This window comes from Mus musculus, chromosome 7, assembly GCF_000001635.26.
Source record: "Mus musculus strain C57BL/6J chromosome 7, GRCm38.p6 C57BL/6J".
NCBI classification, from domain to species: Eukaryota; Metazoa; Chordata; class Mammalia; order Rodentia; family Muridae; genus Mus; species Mus musculus.
Genome location: NC_000073.6, coordinates 11012013 through 11033555, shown reverse-complemented (window position 1 = coordinate 11033555; position 21543 = coordinate 11012013).

Sequence of the window (21543 nt, the reverse complement as noted above, 5' to 3'; positions counted from 1 at the left end):
GCAAGAGCGAAAAGCGCAAGCAAGAGAGCGCAAGTAAGAGAGAGAATGGCAGAAACCCCGTCCCCTTTAAGGAGGAGTTATCCTTCGCCTAGGACGCATCACTCCCTGATTGGCTGCAGCCCATGACCGAGTTGTTGCCACGGGAAAGGCAGAGTACGTGTAGTGGTAAAATACCCTTGGCACATGCGCAGATTATTTGTTTACCACTTAGAACACAGGATGTCAGCGCCATCTTGTGACGGCGAATGTGGGGGCGGCTCCCAACAGGAGGTGACTTTGAGAATCACAGAAAGGCTGTAACTTTCTGGGAGAAGAAGCTGTGCTCCAAATTAACTTTTTGGCTAGAGAGGATTTTTAGTTAATAATCAAGGTGATTTAGTTAATAATTTTTAGTTAATAATCAAGGTAAGAGTCATACTTACTGGAAGATTCAGGATCTGTGTCCAGTTGACGAACTAATCTTTCAGGCAGCCATCATGCTCCATCTTCTTTTGTGAAACAACACCGACTGAGCCCCTTCCCCAGATTAGGACCGGGTCTAGACCCTGCCATTTATTAGTTAATGGGTCCCTCCACTTTATCATGGCATAAGAACTAGAAGTAACGGGATGCCAGTGGTGATCTGCTGCAGACTGACCTTTAATATCAGTTTGCAAAAAATTTAGAACAAATAAAGCAAAAGCAAGATGTGCCTTTGGTGACCTTGGGGGATATAATTCCCCCCAACTCCCACTTCTTGGCCTTGGCATTCCGCTGTACTGAGGCATACAAAGTTGGAAAGACAGATGGGCCTCTCTTTCCAATGATGGCCAACTAGGCCATCTTCTGATACATATGCAGCTAGAAACACAAGCTGGGGGGGGTACTGAGTAGTTCATATTGTTGTTCCATGTATAAGGTTGCAGACTCCTTTAGCTCCTTGGGTACTTTCTCTAGCTCCTCCACTGGGGGCCCTGTGATTCATCCAATAGCTGACTGTGAGCATCCACTTCTGTGTTTGTTAGGCCCTGAAATAACCTCACAAGAGACAGCTATATCTGGGTCCTTTCAGCAAAATCTTGCTAGTGTATAGAATGGTGTCAGCATTTGGAGACTGATTATGGGATGGATCCCCGGGTATGGCAGTCTCTAGATGGTCCCTCCTTTAGTGTCAGCTCCAAACTATGTCTCTGTAACTCCTTCCATGGGTGTTTTGTTCCCAATTCTAAGAAGGGGCAAAGTGTCCACATTTTGGTCTTTGTTCTCCTTAAGTTTCATGTGTTTTGCAGATTGTATTAAAAGATCCTGACAGAATGTAAAAGGTCACAGAAGCCCTGAATTGGCAAGATAGATGTCACTGTTAGCAGAACTAGCTTCACTGATTTAGAAAAACAGAGGTGCACAATGCTTTGGCCACTCCTTCAACCTGTGCGTCTGCCAAATGTTTTGACCGTTCCTTGACTCATGTGTGTGCCCACTGATGAAGCCCATTGCCAGGTGTTTGTGATATTGGTTGTTGAGAAAGAGTCAGAGAATCTCCCCAAAAACCACAGCCTGGCCAATCCAGAGTTGCTACACCTGCACCAGACTCTTTACTTGTACCCCTCCCGTACCCATTTCTTGAGAATAGACATTGTTTAGATCTGGAAATCCCCTACTCCCCCCCCCCCTTCTCCTTTCTCCCCTGAGGGCCTATAAAAACTGGGAACATTTTCCCCTCGAGGTCGACTCCTCTACCCCTGCGTGGGATATGAGTTGTCCCCAGAGCTCTGGCTTTCCCCGAATAAAGCCTCATGTGGTTTGCAACAAACTCGGTCTATCATGAGTTCTTGGGTGTCCGACTGTGACTCAAATACCAACACCGGCTACTCCAAGACAGGTGAGAAATTTTTTGGGCACTGCTGGGTTCTGCAGACTTTGGATACTTGGGTTTGCAACACTGGCCGCCCCCCTGTACCCCCTGACCCAGGAATGTGGAGAATTCGGATGGACATCAGAACATCAGAAAGCCTTTGAAAATATTAAGGAGGCCCTGCTGACAGCGACAGCCTTGGCATTGCCAGATCTAACCAAGCCCTTCATCCTCTATGTTGATGAGAGGGCGGGGTGGCCAGAGGAGTTCTTACTCAGGCTCTAGGGCCGTGGAAGAGGCTGGTGGCATATTTGTCTAAGAAGCTGGACCCAGTGGCCAGCGGATTAAAGGCCATTGCTGCAGTAGCCCTACTCGTTAAAGATGCTGACAAATTAACTCTGGGACAGCAAATAACTGTGGTATCCCCCCACTCTCTTGAAAGCATTATCCGCCAGCCCCCAGACCGATGGATGACAAATGCCTGGATGACTCACTACCAGAGTCTGCTTCTGACTGAACGGGTCATGTTTGCTCCTCCTGCTATTCTCAACCCTGCCACATTCCTGCCTGAAACTGATGATTCCTCATCCATTCACTGCTGTGCAGACATCCTTGCAGAGGAAATTGGGATTCAAAGTGATCTACGTGACCAGCTGTGGCCAGGTGTTCCAAACTGGTACACAGACAGAAGCAGTTTCCTACTGGAAGGTAAGAGGATGGCAGGGGCGGCAGTGGTAGATGGTAAGCGAGTCGTGTGGGCTGGCAGCCTGCCAGAAGAGAAGGTACGTCAGCTCAAAAAGCTGAATTAATTGCCCTGACCCAGGCCCTTTGGATGGCTGAGGGGCAGTCCATCAACATTTACACCAATAGCAGGTATGCTTTTGCTACAGCCCACGTCCACGGTGCCATCTATAGACAGAGAGGGTTGCTGACGTCAGCAGGCAAGAACATAAAAAATAAAGAGGAGATTCTGAGCCTCCTTGAGGCTATTCATCTGCCTGTCAAAGTGGCCATCATACATTGTCCTGGACATCATAAAGGACACGATGCTGTGACAAGGGGAAATAACATGGCTGATGTTAAAGCTAAACAGGCTGCATTCAGCCCTATGATACTGCCCTTCAGGACTCAACAGATAGAATCTCTCCAGAAAGTTGCTCTGCCAGAACTGGAACTGTGCAGCCAGAGTTTTGAGTATACCTATCCCTGAAGATATGAAAGTAATGGGCAATTTAGGGTTTACTGCAGAAAATTCACAGGGCCAACGAGTGGCCAATAATGGTAAAATAATATTACCACAAAAAAAGGGAAAAGATTTATTGAAAATATACATCTGCTGTCTCACCTGGGAGCCAAACACCTGCAAATGCTGGTCAAAGCATCTGCTCTTTGTGTTTTAAGACTCTCTGATGTTGCAGAAGCAGTAGTTAAGAACTGTGTACTGTGTGCCATGACTAATGCAGGACATTCAAGATATCCTCCAGGGAGAAGACTACAAGGAGATCACCCTGGAGCCTATTGGGAAGTAGATTTTACTGAAATGAAGCCTCGTAAGCAAGTAGTGAAGTACTGAAATAAATGGTAATAAATATCTTTTAGTTTTTATAGATACCTTTTCAGGATGGGTGGAGGCCTACCCAACAAAAAAAGAAACTGCCAATGCTGTGGTTAAGAAAATCCTAGAAGAAATTTTTCCATGGTTTGGAATACCTAAGGTAATAGGGTCTGACAATGGACCCACCTTTGTTGCCCAGGTAAGTCAGGGACTGGCCATCCAACTGGGGACTGATTGAAAATTACATTGTGTTTATAGACCCCAGAGTTCAGGCTAGGTAGAAAGGATAAAAAAAATGACTAAATTGACCTTAGAGACTGGAGAGGATAACTGGACAGCCCTCCCTCCCTTTGCCTTGTTCCACATCAGGAACACACTGGGAACATTTAAAATATAACCCTAGTCCTTCATTGTTTACATGCATGAAAGCCCTAGAAGTGGTCAGAAACACCGCCTGAGAGCAGCTCAAGGAGGCCTACGAACCAAGAGATTTGATGGTACCACACCAGCTCCAGGTGGGAGATGGAGTTCTCGTCTGACAACATCAAGCTGAGAATCTAAAACCTTGTTAGAAAGTCCCTTGCATTGTGCTGCTGACCACCACCACTGCTGTCAAAGTAGAAGACATCTCTGCTTAGATTCATGCCTCTCACGTAAGAGAGCTCCTGAAGAATAAATCCCCTTGGTTGACCACCCTCATTTCTACTCTGATAGACTCTCTAATAATTTTGGTCTTACTGCTGATGTGTGGCCCCATAGCTCTTAATAAGTGACCTTTATTAGAGAGAAGATTGGTGCCATCCAGCTGTTAGTACTAAGACAACAATACCAGTCTGCAGAACTTTAAGTGGAGATTGCAGTTTAGTTCTAAGATTAGAACTAGTAACTAGAAGAAGTGGGGAATGAAAGATCCTGACAGAATGTAAAAGGTCACAGAAGCCCTGAAATTGGCAAGATAGATGTCACTGTTAGCAGAACTAGCTTCACTGATTTAGAAAAATAGAGGCGCACAATGCTCTGGCCATTCCTTGAACCCGTGTGTCTGTCGATGTTTTGACCGTTCCTTGAACCCATATGTGTGCCCACTGATGAAGCCCATTGCCAGGTGTTTGTGATATTGGTTGCTGAGAAAGAGTCAGAAAATCTCCCCAGCAACCACAGCCCGGCCAATCCGGAGTTGCTACACCTGCATGAGACTCTTTACTTGTACCCCTCCCATACCCATTTCTTGAGAATAGACATTGTTTAGATCTGGAAATCCCCTACTCTTCCCCTTCTCCTTTCTCCCCTGAGGGCCTATAAAAATTGGGGCCTCTTTCCCCTCGAGGTCAACTCCTCTACCCCTGCGTTGGATATGAGTCATCCCCAGAGCTCTGGCTTTCCCTGAATAAAGCCTCATGTGGTTTACATCAAGCTGAGTCTATCGTGAGTTCTTGGTTGTCCTCTATTGTCCAGAGTCCTGAGCGAGGGGCTCCTTTCAGAGTCTTTCAATGACAAGCTTCAAATCCTTTGCATGACCCCATCAGTCCCGGGATATCAGCTGCAACTGCAGCTGAGCCTTCCATGGCTTCTCACAGTGCTAAGCCTCAGCTGATATTCATGACCCCTTCATGCATTCAAAACCAGTACAACCTGGGTTACTCTTACACACCAAGTATAGCTGCAGCATGACGAACAACCTCGGCTAAATCTGGACCATGATTTTGTGATCTCAGTAAACACGTCCCAGAAGATTTCACCTCAATGATGCTGGTCACCACTAATTCCTTAGCTTCTGCTAACAAGCAGTAGTCTCCTCTCATCTTGACTATAAAGTTTGAGAAAAATGACCCAAGCTGTTATGTTCTGCTGCTTGCAACAGCTCAAACACGGGCCTCTTGCTTTATTACATAATCACTAGCTTCCTCTTCTCTAAATTCTTCACTGCCTAAGCTTGGCTGTCCTGTATCATGCTCTGTATACTGACCTTGAATTTAGATATCAGAATGCCTGACTCCTGGGATTAAAGGTGTGTGCCACCACACCTGGATTTAAGCTTTTTTTTTTTCCCACCTAGAACATGCTCTGTCTCAGGCTGGCCTTCTTCAGGGAACTGCTCGGCTTTGTCTGCTGGGATTAAATATGTGTCCATCATGCTTGGATCTAAATTTAGTTGGGTAGGTTCTTGCCACAAGGGCACTACTCCCTTAGTTCAATTTAATATCATTGTATTAGTCAGGGTTCTCTAGAGTCACAGAACTTATGGATAGTCTCTAGATAGTAAAGGAATTTATTGATTACTTACAGTCGGCAGCCCAATTCCCAACAATTGTTCAGTCGCAGCTGTGAATGGAAGTCCAAGGATCTAGCAGTTACTCAGTCTCACGTAGCAAGCAGGCGAAGGAGCAGGAGCAAGAGCAAGAGCTAGACTCCGTTCTTCCAATGTCCTTATATTGTCTCCAGCAGAAGGTGGAGCCCAGATTAAAGGTGTGTTCCACCACACCTTTAATCCCAGATGAAAGGCGTAGCCCAGATTAAAGGTGTGTTCCTTAAACTCGGAGATTCAATCTTCTGGAATCCATAGCCACTATGGCTCAAGATCTTCAAACCAAGATCCAGATAAGGATCTCCAAGCCTCCAGATAAGGGTCACTGGTGAGCCTTCCAATTCCGGATTGTAGTTCATTCCAAATATTGTCAAGTTGACAACCAGGAATAGCCACTACAATCCACCCCTTGTCAACTTGACACAAATAATATCTCATGTTCACATGAAACAATAACAATGTTGTAAATACGCCTAACATGATATAACTATCCCTCGTACAATCGCAAACACATTAGTAAATTTACAATGGGCATTCATATTACTTTATAATCCTCGTTTCTGCAACTGGTTACGTGGCCTTAATTGGTATTTATAACTACCTTCCTCTACTACCCATTCTGTATTTCCTTCACCTTCAGCCAGCACCTCAGCAGGTCTTGGCTCTTTTCCTGGAGGATTGACCCATACCTTCATTCCTGATGGGTCTGTGTCCTTTGTCATCCTGCTTGGATTAGGATGTTGTAGTTTCCCATTGACTTTAATCACAGGACATGGTAGTACTAAGAGACGCCCTAAGGGATCTCCTACACTCCAGACATAATCTTGCTTACCACCATTGTGAAGAGGTAATCCAATTTCCCCATGGTAATCTGGATCTATCACCCCTCCTAACACTGTTATTCCTTTTTTAGCCTGTTGGTTTAAGGGCATTAGAAGCCCAAAATGACCAGGGGGAAGTCTGAGCTTCCAGTTCAATGGAATGTTTGTTGTAGCTCCTGGTAGAAGCATTCCCCTCTCTGGAGCCAAAACTTCTAGGCCAGCAGAACCTAGAGTTATGGGGACAGGAAGCAAAAATTTTCCTAGAGGGTCACTAGGAGTGATAGTAAGTGGAACTATTCCGTTTTCCACCCCTTGATTCCTGGACCCATGAATCCTGGCTATAGGTGAAACTGTACCATATATCGAGCGCTGATTCAAAGCATATACTGCCTTCTGAAGAACTCTGCCCCAGCCTTCCAAGCTGTTACCACCTAATTGACGCTGTAACTGCATCTTCAAAAGGCCATTCCATCTTTCTATCAGCCCAGCTGCTTCAGGATGATGGGGAATGTGGTAAGACCAGTGTATTCCATGATCGTGGGCCCACTGTCGTACTTCTCTGGCTGTGAAATGAGTTCCTTGGTCAGAAGCAATACTGTGTGGAATACCATGACGATAGATGAGGCATTCTGTCAGTCCCTGAATGGTGGTTTTAGCAGAGGCTTTACGTGCAGGAAAGGCAAATCCATAACCAGAATAAGTATCTACTCCAGTAAGAACAAAACGCTGTCCTTTCCATGAAGGAAGTGGTCCAATGTAGTCAACCTGCCACCAGGTTGCTGGCTGGTCACCTCGAGGAATGGTGCCATATCTGGGGCTCAGTGTTGGTTTCTGCTGTTGGCAGATCTGGCAAACAGCAGCAGCAGTAGCCAGGTCAGCTTTGGTGAGTGGAAGCCCGTGTTGCTGAGCCCAAGCATAACCTCCATCTCGACCACCATGACCACTTTGTTCATGTGCCCATTGAGCAATGACAGGGATGGCTGGGGAGAGAGGCTGACTGTCCACAGAACGGGTCATCTTATCCACTTGATTATTGAACTCCTCCTCGGCTGAAGTCACCTTTTGGTGAGCATTTACATGAGACACAAATATCTTCACATCCTTTGCCCATTTGGAGAGATCTATCCACATACTTCTTCCCCAGATGTCTTTCTCACTAATTTTCCAATTGTGATCTTTCCAAGTCCCTGACCATCCAGCCAATCCATTGGCTACAGCCCATGAGTCGGTGAATAATCGTACATCTGGCAATTTCTTCTTGCAAACAAACTGTAATACCATGTGTACTGCCCGAAGTTCTGCCCACTGTGAAGATTACCCTTCACCTGTGTCTTTCAAGGTTGTCCCAGAAAGGGGTTGTAATGCTGCAGCTGTCCACTTCTGGGTGGTGCCTGCATAACGTGCAGAGCCATCAGTAAACCAGGCTCTAGTCTTCTCCTCTTCGGTCAGTCGATCATAGGGAACACCCCATGAGGCTATAGGCGCATGCTTGGCAGCAGATGGCATTGTAACAGGAGTAGAAACCATAGGCATTTGAGCAACTTCTTCATGTAACTTGCTTGTGCCTTCAGGACCTGCTCTGGCCCGATCACGTATATACCACTTCCATTTGATAATAGACTGCTGCTGTGCACGTCCCACTTTATGACTTGCAGGGTCTGATAGTACCCAGCTCATGATGGGTAGTTCAGGTCGCATAGTGACTTGGTGTCCTATTGTCAGACGTTCAGTTTCCACTAAGGCCCAATAGCAGGCCAAGAGCTGTTTTTCAAAGGGAGAATAGTTGTCTGCAGATGATGGTAGAGCTTTGCTCCAAAATCCCAAAGGCCTTTTCTGTGATTCACCTACAGGGGCCTGCCAGAGGCTCCAAACAGCATCTCTATCAGCCACAGACACCTCAAGTACCATCGGATCTGCTGGGTCATATGGTCCAAGTGGTAGAGCAGCCTGCACAGCAGCCTGGACCTGTTGAAGGGCCTTCTCCTGTTCCAGGCCCCACACAAAGCTAGCAGCTTTCCGAGTCACTTGGTAAATAGGCCTAAGTAACACACCCAAGTGAGGGATGTGTTGTCTCCAGAATCCAAATAGACCCACTAAACGTTGTGCTTCTTTCTTGGTTGTAGGAGGGGCCAGGTGCAATAACTTATCTTTCACCTTAGAAGGAATATCTCTGCATGCCCCACACCACTGGACTCCTAAGAATTTCACTGAGGTAGATGGTCCTTGAATTTTGGTTGGATTTATTTCCCATCCTCTGATACGCATATGTGTTACCAATGAGTCCAAAGTGGTTGCTACTTCCTGCTCACTTGTTCCAATCAGCATAATGTCATCAATATAGTGCACCAATGTGATATTTTGTGGAAGATCCAAACGATCAAGATCCCTTCTAACTAAATTATGACACAGGGCAGGAGAGTTAATATATCCTTGAGGCAAAACTGTGAAGGTATACTGTTGGCCTTGCCAACTGAAAGCAAATTGCTTCTGGTGGTCCTTATGGACAGGTACTGAGAAGAAGGCATTTGCCAGATCAATAGCCGCATACCAGGTGCCAGGAGATGTGTTAATTTGCTCAAGTAACGAAACTACATCTGGTACAGCAGCTGCAATTGGAGTTACCACCTGATTTAGTTTTCGATAATCAACTGTCATTCTCCATGATCCATCTGTTTTCTGCACTGGCCAGATAGGAGAGTTAAACGGAGATGTAGTGGGAACCACCACCCCTGCATCTTTCAAGTCCTTGATAGTGGCAGTAATTTCTGCAATGCCTCCAGGAATACGATACTGTTTTTGATTCACTATTTTCTTTGGCAGAGGCAACTCTAAAGGCTTCCATTTGGCCTTTCCAACCATAATAGCCCTCACTCTACAGTTCAGGGAACCAATATGAGAATTCTGCCAATTTCTGAGTATATCTATCCCAATTATACATTCTGGAACTGGGGAAATCACCACAGGATGTGTCCGGGGACCTACTGGACCTACTGTGAGTCGGACATCAGTCAAAACTCCATTAATCACCTGCCCTCCATAAGCCCCCACTTTAACTGGAGGGCCACAAAGTTTCTTGGGATCCCCTGGGATCAGTGTCAACTCAGAACCAGTATCCAGCAGCCCCCGAAAAGTCTGATTATTTCCTTTTCCCCAGTGTACAGTTACCCTTGTAAAAGGCCTTAGGTCCCTCTGGGGAAGAACTGGAGAAAGGGTAACAGCAAAACCTTTGAGTGTCTTATCAAGATCCTTCCTCAGCGGAACCTGGCCACCCCTTCATTCAAGGGGTTCTGGATCTGCAAACTGTCTCAAGTCTGGAAATTGATTCACTGGCCGAGATTGCTGCTTACCACGATCTAATGTAGCCTTTCTTTCATTTGGCTGTTTACCACGATCTAATGTAGCCTTTCTTTCATTTGTTTGAGAATTTTTCTGCTTATACAGATCAAACAAATATGCAGTAGGCTTCCTATGTATTTCATTCCTGGAAACACCATGATTGGTTAGCCAGTACCAAAGGTCCAACCGAGTCATGCCATTATAAATTTCACCTCTCCTGTGCTGACCATTACTGGGTATGTTATTATAAACATTCTTTTGTCTACGCTGTCCATTATAATAACTAGAATCACCTTGTCTCCGGCGATTCAATGCTGCCACCTGGCCCTTGTTACCTCAGAATCCAACTAAACCCAGTGAATTTAATTCATCTAATTGAGCAGAAGCATCTCCAATGCTAAGATCTGGCACAAGGAAAAGGGAAAGAACAAAACCCTTCAAATGTGCTGGTGCCCCTCTCACCAATTTGCGTCTTATAGAGCTGGTGAAAGGCATATCTTCTGGACCTTCCCATTGTGGACAATTATGCTTTACACAATATATCCACTCTAGCATTGCAATTTCCCTAAGTCTTAAAATCCCTTCATCAACACTAAGCCACGGAATATCAGGCATCTCCAAGTCATTTCCAGTAGGCCATCTTTTGATAAACACCTCAGCCAACCATTCAAACTTTTGACACCTTTTTTAACTATGCGAGCTTCCATATTAAACCTAGAATCCCTACTCAGAGGACCCATGTCAATAAACTCAGCCTGCTCTAGTTTTATGTTCCTTCCACCCTTGTCCCACACCCTTAAAATCCATTCCCACACATATTCACCAGGTTTCTGCTTGAATGAATTAGCAAACTCATTAAGCTCCTTAGTAGTGTAGCGAATTTCCTCATGGACTACACTTTCTACCTCCCCTCTAGGAGCCTGTTTTGCTTTGAGTCTGGTTACAGGTCTAGAAGAAACTATTGGTGGGCCTTGAGAAACATCAGTAGTGAAAGTCATTGCTGGTTTATCAGACTCTGCAAAATTAATTTCCTCATGTGGGGAAGGCATTATTTCAAGGGGTGGGGCTGAGGGTACTACTTCCTCAGGTGGGGCAAACCCTTGAGAATCTGAAGATTCAAAATTCTCAGCTTCAACATGGTCTTCCCACACATCCCCGTCCCATGTTGTAGGATCCCATTCTTTGCCAATTAGAGCCCTTACTTTAACTGTCGACACACTCTGAGGCTGAGACTTGAATTTTCGCTGTAGTTCAGCCAACCTTACAATGAGAGTTTCTGTTTGATTTTCTGCAACTTGAGCTCTATTGCTACAAGAGAGAAGATTCTCCTCAAGGACACACTTAGCAACTTTTAGATCGTTTACTTGTGTCTGGAGCCTTTCGATTTTATCACACAACTCCTTCCTTTCATTCATCATTTTTTCCACAGATACTAAGAGCAGCCAGCCAGTAAAATCATTTTCCGATTTTTTCCCCATCTTGTAGAAAGCTTTGTGCACTGAATCACCTAATTCATTAAGAAAATCAAGGTCATTAGCTTCTTTAAGTTCGGAATATAGTTTCAACCATGGGTCTTCAAAATTCTCTGAGCTCCCAGGAGGGAGAGAATCTGGAGAGGTTTCAATAGTTGAAAGTGCTGGTGGATCAACAAGCCAATTCCAGTATTTTAAAAGATTCATCCTTGTACTTCTGTTACTCTAGAACCACTCCTGGTACCAACTTCTGTATTAGTCAGGGTTCTCTAGAGTCACAGAACTTATGGATAGTCTCTAGATAGTAAAGGAATTTATTGATTACTTACAGTCGGCAGCCCAATTCCCAACAATTGTTCAGTCGCAGCTGTGAATGGAAGTCCAAGGATCTAGCAGTTACTCAGTCTCACGTAGCAAGCAGGCGAAGGAGCAGGAGCAAGAGCAAGAGCTAGACTCCGTTCTTCCAATGTCCTTATATTGTCTCCAGCAGAAGGTGGAGCCCAGATTAAAGGTGTGTTCCACCACACCTTTAATCCCAGATGAAAGGCGTAGCCCAGATTAAAGGTGTGTTCCTTAAACTCGGAGATTCAATCTTCTGGAATCCATAGCCACTATGGCTCAAGATCTTCAAACCAAGATCCAGATAAGGATCTCCAAGCCTCCAGATAAGGGTCACTGGTGAGCCTTCCAATTCCGGATTGTAGTTTATTCCAAATATTGTCAAGTTGACAACCAGGAATAGCCACTACAATCATGAACACAGATTTCAGCTCCATTTCACTTCCTTGTGCCCTTTAATACTCAGATTATATATTTTCTAATTTTTCCTTTTTCAGCTTACCAGGCTTCTTTAAACTGAGGAAAAAAAAATCTATGATTGGCAATTCTGACACTTTCTTTCTCAATTTAATTAATCTGACTTTCTTCACTTTAGCCTCACGCAGGCTCTTAAAAGAAGAGCAAAATTGGACCACATTCTTCCCCAAAATATCACAAAAGTACTCTTTAGGACACATATTGAAAATCTCCCCTGAAACCACTTAGGCCAGGTCTGCACAATTCAAACCATTTCTCAGTAACAAATTATTCCATATTCTTAATATTGTAGTTCCTTTTGCCCCATTTAAATCATTCCAATGCATTCCAAATCCAAAGTCCCCATATCCACATTCTTCCAATAACTAACTAACTAACTAAATAAATAAATAAATAAGGTCAGGCCTATATTAGCAATATCCCTCTCCTGGTGCCAACTTCTGTCTTAGTTAAACTTGTACTGCTGAGAACAGACACTATGACTGACCAAGGCAAGTCTTATAAAGGTGACCATATACAAGATAAGATATGATGGAGGTGTTATAACTGGCTGCCTAGTATATCTCCTGAGTCCTTGGCAATAATGGTCATCTGTATCTGAGGCTAGGCTGGTTATAAACCCCCTGTGATAGATTGAGTTTGACTAGTCTAAGAGTGCTTGGTACCATTCTGTGGTCTTTTAGGTAGCATGGATTCTTGGTGCTGGCTACTAGCTGCTCATCATAAGCTCAGCAGGCAGCCTGGGTGACATATGCAGACTGAGCTGTGTAAAAGGCCTGTGTTTGGATGAGTGTAGAATTGTTAGTGTCATAAGCATCAGTGCCATATCCTTGGGCAGGCTGACCATATGCCTGGGGGAAGTTGGAGTGATATAACCAGTAGGCGGCTATCCATAAGAAGTTCCCTATGCAATCTGCCCATAGGTGCCAGTGGGTATAGCAGACATCAGTAGGCTGTCTATAGGTTCCCTGGCTTTGTTGCCCATATGCCTGGGTGGTCTGTGTATATCTTTGAGTTGGCTGGGCTGGGTAGGCCCTGTAGCCCCGTTGGTTTGCAGGTTAGCTTTAGGCACTGTAATCTATGGAAGCCATTTTCTCTCCTTCTTCCCTGTTCTCTCAAAGTTGGTCTCCCTCTCTTGTTCCGCAAAGGTTGCAAATTTTAAGACCAGAGGAAATATGTGTTCTACAGTTGTTATGACACACTCTTTGAGAAGCATTGCTTTACAGGAAGCCTTGCCCTACAGTTCAGGCCAGGAATCAATGGTAGTGTTCCTCAAAGTCCCCATCAATAATAAAGGCCTTAATTTTTTTCTAAATGGTCATAGATGGAATGTACTTTTATTAAAACATCATTTTATTCACTTACATTTCAAATTATATCCCCTTTCCAGTTTACTCCTCCAGAAATACCCATCCCATCCCCCCTCAGTCACCTCACCTTACCTCTATAAGGTCACATCTTCACCCATTCAACCACTCCCACCTCATCACTCTAGCATCTCCCTACTCTAGTCCCTCCCTTCACAATGATGTCAAATAAGGCCATCCTCTGCTTCATATGTATATGGAGTCCTGGCTCCCTCCGTGGGAGCTCTGGGTGTTCTAAGTAGTAGATATTGTTCTTCTTATGGGGCTGTAAGCTCCTTCAGTCCTTCCCCTAACTCTTCCATTGGTATTTTCAGGCTCAGTCTGATGGTTGGCTGTAAGTGTCTGCATCTGTATTGGTCAAGTGCTGGTAGAACCGCTCAGGAAACAGCTATATCAGGCTTCTTTCATCAAGCACTTCTTGGCATCAGGAAGTATGGCTGTTTAGCAACTGGAGGTGGGAAAGGTCCCAAAGTGGGATTGTCTCCGGATGGCCTTTCCTTCAGTCTCTGTTCTAATTTTTGTCCCTCTCTGTCATGGATCACCCCGATCAAGTATGGGGTCCCTGGAATGTGGGTCCTTGAAGGCTAGGTGGGTAAGGATTCACCAATGACAAACAGAAACAAACATAGAGGCAGGTTTAATCTGAGTCTATTTTGCAGCTCTCAAGCTAGGGTTTTTATACATTAAAAACATATATATTACAACTCTTAAAAGACATGTTCAGTGAAGCAATCTCAAATACCATCATTATCATTTGGCACAGTAAAGCACAAAAATCAAGCAAACATTACAACTCTGAAAAGATGTATTCAGTGAATTACAAAGAGAACGGGTAGTATTACTATTTATAGAAATCATCCAAGTGTTACAACTCTAAAAGCAATATTCAGTCATCCAAGGCTAGTGGCATATTTCCAAGAGCAGATTAATATGTCTTTATGGTCAATTATTTTTTAACATCTAGTGCCTGACTTTTTTTTTATAAATCTTCAATGTTTAAAGTTAAATTATTTTACTTCTTTTATTTTAGTCTTTCTTAAGCATATAACAAAACCCTCTTCTGATGATAAATGTGTAGCCATATGAAATTTTATTGTTGGAAAAGATTTATCTATCATAGTACAATTATATAATTTTGTAAATGATTTATAAAGAAAAGTGTTGGATTTCCTGGGGATAAGGTCATGTTAGTTACCCCATATCAAGAGATGGTTTCTTACCTATTATTCTCCCTTAAGATCTTGGACTAGGCTACCAGGAACATGTCATAAATAAGAAAAGGAATAAAAGGAAACAAAACAGATACATTGCCATGAGAACTATGGCTCAGTATGCTGTTCTGGGCAAGAGTTCCACAACAGATTCTAGAAGGCCTCCTTCTGTTGAAGTTTTATTCTCAGTCTGTAGAACTCACAACTATCTCTTTTGACTGTAGAGCTGTAGACAGAAGATGACTGGAAAAAAATAATAATAAGACTTATTCCTATGACAAGAATAATTCAATGTAACCAACTAACAGGGTTTAATGACCATGAACCAGAGCTAATAGACTGAGTCAAATCCTCTATGCTAATAGATTCAACATGTGCTTTGCTTACAGCAGAGATCTGGGCTTGTAATTGAGCCATGTCATGAGTAATATCATTGTCTTTCCAAATTCTCAACAAATTTTTAGTAAAATTCCAATTATGACTTTCATTATAAGGTAATGGCGCTACACACATTACTGAAAGCTGGCATGGCACTTGGTAAAAAGCTAACTTTAATATTTTCCACTTCTTGTCCTGTGATAAAATTACATCCTCTACAGCACCACTTTTTACTTCTAATATTTTATCTGTAACTCATTGTCTTGCAAGTGTTAAAGAGACATTTTTATTTACATCATTAACAAACTGTGCAGACTTCATATCTGAGACTAAGGTGACTGTTGAGACTGAAAGTGAAGTAAGGATGGCTATTAAAGCACTAATGCCTAAAATCAGAGCCACAACAAAATGCTCTGGTTTAATTAGTGCATTAACTCTTTTAAGCATTTGTAAGCCTACTTTGTCAAACCAAACATCATCTTTTAAATCTACAAGAAGTATAATATAAGTAAGTATTTGTAATAACAAAATAACAATAATTTTTAATTGATATAGGATCAACACAATTAATTAAAATACATTTGGAACAGCTTACCTGATAAGATCCTTCTACCTTAGTAATTTTCAAATCTGAGGATTGTCCAGCTAGTATACCAAAAGCTTAGGTAAGATCTACTTGCCAAAGGAATGCTCTTAGCTTCCTTAGGCTTTTTAAAAGGACCATGTTAGTTGCAGCAAAATGCCTAAATAATCCTGGAAGAATATTAGTAATATTATGTAAAGGAGAGTGACTGGCATAAACAGATTCCACCCATCCTGCAGCAAATCATCTATTTACAGACTCATTTGTAAATGTATGAGGACTATATCAATGAAAAAGCTGTAACTCATTGATTAAATGGTTTTGGTTTTCGTTTTTGTGGGTTGTTTTTGTTTGTTTGTTTGTTTTTGTTTTGGTATTTTGTTTGTGTTTTGTTTTGTTTTGTTTTGTTTTGTTTTGTTTTGTTTTGTTGTTTTTTCAAGACTGGGGTTTCTCTATGTAGCCCTGGCTGTCCTGGAACTTACTCTCTAGGCCAGGCTGTCCTGGAACTCTGAAATCTGCCTGTCTCTACCTCCCAAGTGCTGGGATTAAACGTATGCATCAACCACTGCCTGGCTTAAATGTTTTTTATATTCATAAAATGGTGAGCTTATAGAATAGTTATAAATTATTTATTGGTTTTTCCAAGGATCTTATACTGAATCCCAAGAACTAGATCCACAATTAAGACATCTTGAAGCAAGGATACCCACAATTTATCATTATCCTGATATTCTTGTAGACATTCTTTGGAGGCATAGTCTCTCTTGGCCTTATAAAACTTTCATTACAGTTATAATACCCTGACATCATTATTAAAAGCTCCCACATTTTTTTCTCAATCTGTAGGTTGCCAATTTATCTTACTGAATATGTTCTTTGTCTTACAGAAGTTTTCTAGTTTTATGAGGTCCCATTTGCCAATTCTTGATCTTAGAGCATGAGCCATTGGAGTTCTCTTTAGGAAATTCCCCCCTGTGCCAATTAGTTCAAGGCTCTTTCTCACTTTCTATTCTGTTACATTCAGTGTATCTTGTTTCATGTTGACGTTTTTGATCCACTTGTACTTGAGCTTTGAACAAGGTGACAAATATGGGTCTATTTTCATTCTTCTAGATACAAACAGCCAGTTAGACCAGAATCATTTATTGAAGATGCTTTCTTTTTTCCATTTTATCTTTTTGGCTTCTTTGTCAAAGATCAACTATCCGTAAGTTTTATTTTCCAGTCTTCAATTCTATTCCACTGATCAATGTATATGTTTCTGTACCAATACTATGCAGTTTTTTTTAATCACTATTGCTCTGTACTAAAGCTTCAGGTCAGAGATGGTGGTTTCCTGCAGCCATTCTTTTATTGTTAAAAATGGTTTTCACTATTCTGGTTTTTTAATTCTTGGTGGTGGTGTGTGTTTTTTCGTTTTTTGGTGTTTTTTTTTTTTTTTTTGATTTTTGGTTTTTTGTTGCTGTTGTTATTTTGTTTCACCTTTTCAGATGAATTTGAGAATTGTTCTTTCTATGTCTTTAAAGAATTGTTTCGGGAATTTGATGGGGATTGCATAGAATTTATAGATTACCATTGGTAAGAAGGCCAATTTTACTATGCTAATTCTGCCAATCCATGATCATGGGGGATCTCTCCATTTTCATTGATTTTGTTCTTGAGAGACTTGAAGTTATTGTCATACGGGTCTTTCACTTGTTTGATTAGACTTACCCCTATTTTTGTATTATTTATGACAATTGTGAAGAGATTTGTTTCCCTAATTCCTGTATCAGCCTGTTTATCCATTTAATAATGAAAGGCTATTGATGTATTTGAGTTGATTTTATATCTGACCACTTTGCTGAAATTGTTTATCAGCTGGAGAAGTTCTCTAGCGGGCCAATATATAAAATATATAAAGAACTCAAGAAGCTAATCACCAAAACACCAAACAACCCAATCCAACAATGGGGTAAAGAAATAAATGGAGATTTCAGCACTGAGGAATCTCGAATGGCACCTAATGAAATGTTCAAAGTCCTTAGTGGTCAGAGAAATGCAAATTAAAACAACCCTGAGATTCCACCTTACACCAATCCAAATGGTTCAGATCAAAACCACAGGTGACAACATGTGTTGCAGAGGATATGGAGAAAGAGAAACAGTCCTCCATTGAGGGTAGGATCACAAACTGGTCCAACTACTCTATAAAAAAATCTAGGGCTGGTGAGATGGCTCTGTGGGTAAGGACACTGATTGCTCCTATGAAGGTCCTAAGTTCAAATCCCCAACAACCACATGGTGGCTCACAACCACCCAAAATGAGATCTGATGCCCTCTTCTGGTGTGTCTGAAGTCAGCTACAGTGAACTTATTTATAATAATAAATATCTCTTTTAAAAAAGAAAAAGAAAATGGATCTACCTGAAGTCTCAGCTATACCACTTTTGGGAATATACCCAAAAGATGATCCACCATGCCACAGAGGCATGTGTTCCACTATGTTCATAGGAGCCTTATTTGTGATAGCCAGAAGCTGGAAACAACCTGGATGCCCCAAAACAAAAAAATTGATAAAGAAAATGTGGTTCATTTAAACAATGGTATAGTACTCAGCAGCTATTAAGAATGAAGACATCCTGAATTTCGAAGGTAAATGTATGGAACTAGTAAATATCATCCTGAGTGAGGTAACTCAGACCCAAAAGGACATGCATGGCATGTACTCACTAATAAGTAGATGTCAGCAGGAGAAAGCAAAACAGAACAAACAAAGAAACAAACAAACAAAATAGCAGAGCACCCAAGGTACATTCCACAGACCTCACAAAGATCAAGAACCTGAAGTGCCCAAATGAAGACACTTCAGTCCCACTTTAGAGGAAGAAGAAAGCAATCACAAGTTAGGAGGGAGGAAGGCATCTGAGAGAAAAAGTGGGGGGAAATAGGGAGGAGAGGAGAACCTGATCTGGTACTGATTCAGGGGAAAAGACTGAAGGAAGCCATGAGGGCCAGCAGAAAGAATGGAAACAGGTAGCCTCAGGAGATATGAGGTGGGGCAGGGGAAACCCTCCAAAATGCACCAGAGGCCTGGGAGGTGACAGTCTCTCAGGACTCAAAGGGAGGGATCTTAGATGACATGTCATCAGCAGTGAAAGGGAACTTATAGAGCCCACCTCCAACAGGAAGACAGGGCTTCAAATGAGGGAGAGGAGAGCCATCCTACAGTCACAACTCTGATTTATAATTGTTTCAGTTTGATAGGATTACAGGGATGGAAATGGAGAGGGGACTGAGGAAAAGAAGGTCCAGTGACAGGTCCAAAGTGGGATCCAGGTCAATAGGAGGTCCCAAGGCCTGACACTATTATTGAGGCTGGTGGAGTGCTCACAAAAAGGGATCTATCATTACTGCCCTCTGAAAAACCCAACAAGCAGCTGGAAGGGTCAGATGCTGATATTTGCACCCAGAGCGATGGGCAGAAGCAGGTGATCCCGTTGTTGAATTAGTTAAGGACAAAGAGGCCCAGGAGAAGGATGACCCTGTAGGAGAACCACACATCTCAATTGGCGTGGAACCCGGAGACCTCTCAAACCCTGGGCCACCAAAAAGGCAGCATACTCCAGTTGATATGAGGCCCCCAACACACAAACAGTAGAGGACTGCTGGGTCTATTTTCATTCAGACATGATGCAACTAATCCTCAAGAGACTGGTGGCCCCAGTGAGTTAAGAGGTCAGGTGGGGTGCGGAGAGTGGGGACATCCATGTGGAGACAGGGGCGTGAGAAGGGGGTATGGGATAGGAGGGTGGAAGGGGCAAATAAATAATGGAGTGTAAAAAATAAATTAACTAATTATATAAAAGAATAATAAAGCAAATGCATTATTTATGTAATTTTTAAAAGAAAGAAAGAAAGCTCCCACATTAACTTTCTAAGATGTGGGGGCTTTGTATCTGGAACTGATCTATCTGGAGGTTCAGAAAGAAAAGTTCTATAACTAACGGGAAGGCAACCCATTGGGGGGTATTCCCTTAAAATAACAAAAATTAGAGCAGAGAGTATTGGCATTTTTTCCATGCAAGGTGTTTTAATATGTCAGAGCCCTCAGAGGGAGGTAGCACCTGTTTTTCCTATGGACATGAACATTTCTGGGTTAAAAATTTAGATGATTGGGTGGCCCCATCTCTCTATAGGGGTTGTGCCTATATACTGTTGGTTGTCTCTACAGGTTGTATCTCCTCTTTCTTGGGTTTTTGGCTAAATAATTGTTATTGTCTTCTTGGAGCCTCACATATCCCTGGAGTCTAGGACTTTCTAGTGGCTACCTGCAGTTCCCCTTACCCCTCTCCTACATGTTTCCATTCACTTTCCTGATCCTCTGCACTTCTCTCCTGTTCCTTCCAATACCTGTTCCTGTCCCCCTTTTTCCCTCTCCCTTCTCTCTCCATCCCAGGTCCCTCCTTCCCTCTTGGTACTGTGATTTCTGTGTTCTCCTTTCTATGTAGGATTGAAGAATCTACACTTTAGTCTTTCTTCTTAATCTACATAAGGTATGTGGGTTGTAATGTGATTATTCTGAGTTCTCAGGCTAAAGCCTATTTCTCAGTAAGTATATACCATGTGTGCTCTTTTGTGTCTGGGTTACAACACTCATGATGATTTAGTCTACTTCCATCCATTTCCCTGTGAATTTCATGAAGCCATTGTTTTTAATAGCTGAGTAGTACTCCAGTATGTAAATATCCCACAATTTCTGTATCCATTCTTCTGTTGAGGGACATATGAGTTGTTTCCAGTTTCTGGCTATTATGAATAAGGCTGCTCTGAACATAGTGGAGCATGTGCCCTTATTTTATGTTTTTTTTGGGGGGAGGGGGTATATGCTTAGCAGTGGTATAGCACTCTTTACACTATTCCATCTATACCCATAGATAGGAGTGACACTAACAAATCATCAGAAAAATGTGTTTGTGCTGTGAAGGGGTTATAAAACTAAGCAAACTGTAGAGAATGAATGACTCTGTTATGCTCAATCACAAATGTAATAGCTGTATCATTCTTTTTATCAAGGTTTCAGATAACATCATGGCAAATAGAAGGAAAAAATTCAATGAGTCTGATGTAAGAGATTTCTCTCATGGATCTTTCCAAAAGAGAAAAGTAAGTATTCATATTTAAAAACTGGTATTCTTAACCTTCACCTTCCCTAAAAGACATGGTTTCCATGTGTAGCTCTGCATGTCCTGGAATTTTCTATATAATGCTGACCTCAGCTCAGAGATCGGCCTGCCTCACCCTCTTCTGCTGGAATTAAAGACATTCACCAGCACAGTCTGGTTAAAACTTGTTATTCTTTTTTTTTAATTATTTTATTTTTTTATTTAGTTATTTACATTTCAGCCATTTGGATCTTCTTTCTCAACTTCTTGAAGAGTGGTTCTCAACATTCTAAATTCTGCACCCCTGTAATGCAGTTCCTCATGCTGGGGTGGATCCCAACCACAAAGACATGTTTGTTGCTACTTGATAACTATAATCGTGCAAATTTTATGAAATGTAATGTAAATATCTGACATTAAACCTTATGAGCATGTCATCTAGCCACAATGAGGTTTCCTCACATAGGTTCATAAACCTGTTATTGAAAGTTGGCCACAGAATCAGAGATATGCCACTGCCCCTGCTTATGCCTCTGCATAGGCACCTGCCCTGCCCAGGCCTAAGTACCTGCCTCTGCCTTTATACACTGCTGGAATTAAAGTATTGTAACTCCATTTTCTCAGGTTTGTGTGAGATGGTGTTTTTAGGGGTTTTTTTGTTTGGTTGGTTTTTTTGTTTTTGGTATTTGCGTTGTTTGTTTGTTTGTTTTTCTTGGTTTATGTG